Source organism: Physella acuta, unplaced genomic scaffold, assembly GCF_028476545.2.
Source record: "Physella acuta isolate Inbredline_101_S28 unplaced genomic scaffold, ASM2847654v3 ptg000629l, whole genome shotgun sequence".
Classification (NCBI taxonomy): Eukaryota; Metazoa; Mollusca; class Gastropoda; family Physidae; genus Physella; species Physella acuta.
In genome coordinates, this window is record NW_026732148.1 from 44745 (window position 1) to 50586 (window position 5842).

Sequence of the window (5842 nt, forward strand, 5' to 3'; positions counted from 1 at the left end):
CCATCATAAGTGTGGGATATTGTGCAGAATGGTGTCACCATCATAAGTGTGGGACATTGTGTAGAATTGTGTCACCATCAAAAGTGTGGAACATTGTGCAAAATGGTGTCACCATCAGAAGTGTGGGATATTGTGCAGAATGGTGTCACCATCAGAAGTGTGGGGCGTTATGCAGAGTTGTGTCACCATCAGAAGTGTGGGACGGTGTGGAGAATGGTGTCACCATCAGAAGTGTGGGACATTGTCTAGAATGGTGTCACCATCAGCAGTGTGGGACATTGTGCAAAATGGTGTCACCATCAGAAGTGTGTGATATTGTGCAGAATAGTGTCACCATCAGAAGTGTGGGGCGTTATGCAGAGTTGTGTCACCATCAGAAGTGTGGGACGGTGTGGAGAATGGTGTCACCATCAGAAGTGTGGGACATTGTCTAGAATGGTGTCACCATCAGCAGTGTGGGACATTGTGCAAAATGGTGTCACCATCAGAAGTGTGGGACATTGTCTAGAATGGTGTCACCATCAGAAGTGTGGGATATTGTGCAGAATGGCGTCACCATCAGAAGTGTGGGGCGTTATGCAGAGTTGTGTCACCATCAGAAGTGTGGGACGGTGTGGAGAATGGTGTCACCATCAGAAGTGTGGGACATTGTGCAGAATGGCGTCACCATCAGAAGTGTGGGGCGTTATGCAGAGTTGTGTCACCATCAGAAGTGTGGGATATTGTGGAGAATGGTGTCACCATCGGAGTGCTAACCTCGCCAACAACGCCACTTCAACAACAAACTGAAGTTTTGACCATTCTCCTAATCTAGGGGATTGCGCTAATTTAGATTAATTTATTAGTATGGCCAATTTTGACAACAACCTTCATTTAACCACCCCGTAAAATTAATAAAAAAAACATACTTTAATGGCCTTTCCTCCGTGATTAAATATCTAATACACATTGTGGTAGTAAACAAATTGGTTATTTTGAAAAAAAATATAAAAATAAGAATGTGTTTTTACAACCTCATAAGATACAATTGGAAGTCTAACGAGAATGCATATTTTTGCCAACAGTTCAATTAAAAATAATGTATAATCGGAGGCATAACGTAGCCCAATACCGCATCCTACCATGTATAACCCAAGAAATTATAACTGCAGCTACAATGTTCGGTTCTTGCCATATGTGCCTGGGAATAAGAATTAATTTACGTATAAAATGTGATTATTGTTGAAAAAAAATTTAAGTAGAGAAATTTAATATTCAATCAAGTACTATGTTGCTTACCTTATGACCTGGGCAATTACGATACCAGTAGACGTAATAACTACATGATCAGCCTCGGCATACAGCACTTCATTATCCTCCATAATCGATACTCGTACTCGTTTGCCGGACCTAACAGCTGTTCTCAGTTCGTCCACCGAATTTTTCGTGTTAGAGCTAAAATATTTTATCAAAGATAAGCGTAGACAGTAAAGATATTACTGTGAAATAATTAATGAATCATTGAATAAGAGCAAAAGAAATATAAATAAATATACATATATATCTAATCGTGTGGGATGGTTTTATAAAGATTAGACACTAAGTTCTTCTTTTCGAATTATGCTTTGCAGTTAACAAACAGAAATTACTTTTTTATTTACACAAAAAACATTAATTAAAAAAATATCAATCTAAGGGAAATAACAGAGAAAACAATTATGCTTCCTTTAAAAAATGAGTTATCTTTCATTAAATTCCTTCTATAATTGAAATAGGCTACTTGTTACAGCTGTTGTTAGGAAGTAATAATAATTATTGAAACCGCAACGCATTTGAATTATTTTTTACTATAGCTTGTAGCAACACTCCAAACTGTAAAAATGTAGCTTCTAAAAGGTTGTAACAAATGAACACGGGTTGTCTATTACAGCTTTACCTGCTAGTGCTAGCTGTACTTGTTGCTGTTGTGTAGACAAGTTGCCAGCACGGATCCTGTATCCAACTAGAAATATACATACAAATATAGGTACATATATATATATATGTACACACACACACACATATATATATATATATATATATATATATATATATATATATATATATATATATATATATATAGACACTAACACATCTACATACGTGAGTGTTATGTTTCGAATATACACAGTCTAGATTACATTTGAGGGGAAATGTTTGCCAAATGCTCAACGTAACTTAAATAAATAAAGGTGTATTTTGCTTAATTTGAAAACATTGATGAATAGGTAATGAATATTTTAGTTCAACTTTAAAAGTAAATCAATGTGAGTTGTCAGTTGTGAAAAGTGCTTAATGGTAAAATGATTTAACATACGGGTGTTAGTACTTAAGTATATTTAAACCTGATTAATAGAATGCCAGCTAAAATTAATAAGAAATTTATTAAGAAGACGGAATTAGACGACAAGAAGAAGTAACAAGAACAAAAGAAACATATAAGTGTCAAAATCTATGATAAAATATGTCATTTGGTGATAATACCAGCTCATGACATGACATGTATGGCTTACAGATTATATTAGATGAAAGATTAATGTTGGATGACAGATTAATGTTGGATGACAGATTAATGTTGGATGACTGATTAATGTTGGATGACAGATTAATGTTGGATGACAGATTAATGTTGGATGATAGATTAATGTTGGATGACAGATTAATGTTGGATGACAGATTAATGTTGGTTGACAGATTAATGTTGGATGACAGATTAATGTTTGATGACAGATTTTGTTGGATGACAGATTAATGTTTGATGACAGATTATGTTGGATGATAGATTTTTGTGGATGACGGACTTTTGTGGACAACATTGGATGATAGATTATATTACATGACTACAGATTATGGTTAATACCATTGTGCTGGATGACAGCTTATAGTACATGACAGATAATGGATAATAAAATTCTGGTAGATGACAGCTTATAGTAGATGACATATAATGGTTAATAAAATTCTGGTAGATGACAGCTTATGGTATCTCACCTGTGTTTGTTGTTATCGCCCGAGTCATCAGAGCTGTCGCCAGAGGTTAAAGGCCACCACACCTGGTAGTCGTCGCCGTCTGATGCAAACAGGTTGAGGTTTAACCGTGGTTTAACTTTGTTGGTAGCCTGTCATAGAGCGTTAAACAAAAAGGTAGTTGTTGCAAACATGTTGAGGTTTAACCGTGGTTTAACTTTGTTGGTAGCCTGTCATAGAGCGTTAAACAAAAAGGTAGTTGTTGCAAACATGTTGAGGTTTAACCGTGGTTTAACTTTGTTGGTAGCCTGTCATAGAGCGTTAAACAAAATGGTAGATGTTGCAAACATGTTGAGGTTTAACCGTGGTTTAACTTTGTTGGTAGCCTGTCATAGAGCGTTAAACAAAAAGGTAGTTGTTGCAAACATGTTGAGGTTTAACCGTGGTTTAACTTTGTTGGTAGCCTGTCATAGAGCGTTAAACAAAATGGTAGATGTTGCAAACATGTTGAGGTTTAACCGTGGTTTAACTTTGTTGGTAGCCTGTCATAGAGCGTTAAACAAAAAGGTAGTTGTTGCAAACATGTTGAGGTTTAACTGTGGTTTAACTTTGTTGGTAGCCTGTCATAGAGCGTTAAACAAAATGGTAGATGTAGCAAACATGTTAAGGTTTAACCGTGGTTTAACTTTATTCAAGGCCTGTGATAAAGCGTTAAACAAATTGGTAGCTATAGCAAACATGCTGAGGTTTAACCGTGGTTTAACTTTATTGGTAGCCTATCATAGAGCGTTAAACAAAATGGTAGGTGTAGCAAACATGTTGAGGTTTAACAGTGGTTTACCTTTGTTGGCAGCCATTCTTAAGCGTTAAACAAATTGGTAGCCATAGCAACAAACATAATTGTTCAAAGGATCATCCATAAATGGCGTCACGTTTTATGATGATTTTTATCTCCCCCCCCCCCCCCCATTCATCACAAACAGCGTATATCTATTTAATTACTGTTACAAAAATCACGAGCTGAAAAGCACACACACTGTTACACAAACGAATAATCTTAAGCTAAAATCACCCAGGATAATCCATTTATAATATAAAGATGTTTTGGACAGTATTTGCACTAAATGTTTTTTTTTAAAAATACATTTATGTTCAGTATGAAACAAGTACATCAGCATCAATATCATTTGGATAATTTCAAACATTAACAGAAGCTAAAAGATTTTACAACTGTACATATAGCAAAGTCAATGAGCAGTTGGTTTAACAAATAAACAATATGTGCAATACTGATAATAAAAAAAGAAACAATAATTAAGTGTTTGTAAAAACATCGAAACCAAGTAAGGGGTCATGGGGGTAAGAAAAAACCTGAATGAGAGGGAGGGGGTAGGGTTGATTTGTAAATCACTGGATATTGTCATTTCAAGGTTTATTTTTGTAAGACTTGTCACTGTTGAGGTAGGGAAGAGGTAAGGTAGGACTAATGCCTGTCATGCTGAACTGTTCTCAGGGTGATTTTTGTGTGATTATTTGAGTTTCACTTAGTTATGATGTATGGGACATACAGTATCAGAGTCAAAATGAGGTCGGCGTGGTCGGGTCGGTTAAGCTCCTGGGTGCTGAACCGTTAAGTCCCGAGTTCGAACCCTCGGGTAGATGAGGCACGATAGCAACTCATCTAGGAGAGACAACTCCAAATTCAAACAACTGCTGCCTTGTAGTTTGTTCTTGGTTAGACAAAAGATTTCGAAGCAAATCCGAAAACGAAAAAACAGATTGAAATCGGAGTCAATGGCCTCAATGGCGCATAACCAGTTGACACTAACTTTGAAAAAAATATGCTGTTTGTACCATTTTTACATTAATATACAATGTAGCTAAAGGGAGGTAATAAAAATTGAGTGTGTGCTAGAGAAAATATTTGCTTTAATAGACGCTTTAGTTAATTTGATTTCAATAGTCATATCGGGTTTAAAAAAAGAAAACGTTTTTTACAATTTGTTATATAGTATTGTTATTACTTTCCTTGTAAATTGAAATCAAACGATAATACATGTATTAAAAAGTGTATATAAAGTAAACCAATTAATCATATGAAATACCGAGTTCATTATAAATATCAATACAGTGTTTGCTTTAAATTTTTAAGTCTTTTGAGTTACTAAATTTCTAAAAAATCGTTACAGGCATTTTCCCTTGATTATATTCCAGAGGCGTAGCTACCCTTCCCGGCGCCCGGGGACCAAGTTTCGATTTGCACCGCCCCCCCCCCCCCCCTCAAACTTTCGATTCGCACCCACCCCTCAAACTTTCAATTTCCACCTCCCCCCCTCCTTCTACTTTCAATTTGTTTTTCCAATCCATTTTGGCGCCCCCTAAGGTCGGCGCCCGGGGACATGCCCCCCCCCCCTCGCCACCACCACCCCCCCCCCCCCTCGCTACGTCTCTGTTATATTCAAGTTACACAATCGGAAGTAACTACCATAATGCTAATTCAGTCCTACAACATTGTAGGGTGGTATCTATCGAATATTATAAACTAGTCATGCGTTTATTTACTCAATAGTATAACACCCTTGTATGGCAGCGGGATAGTTAGTTGGAATTTATTTGAAAATACTAATGTTGACATTTTACATTTATTACATTGTTTTTACAGCTGGTTTAAAAAAAAAATTAAGCAGATTGCGTAAAATCTTTTAATCTTCTGAGAGCTTAGTGTAATATTTTTTAAGTGAGAACATATAGGCTAGATTTTTTTATGAGATTAATTTATTAATTTTTCTTAGCTTTCATTTTCACGTAGCCTAAATAATTTTATAATGTTGTTTTTTGTTTCCTGATTTTAGTTATG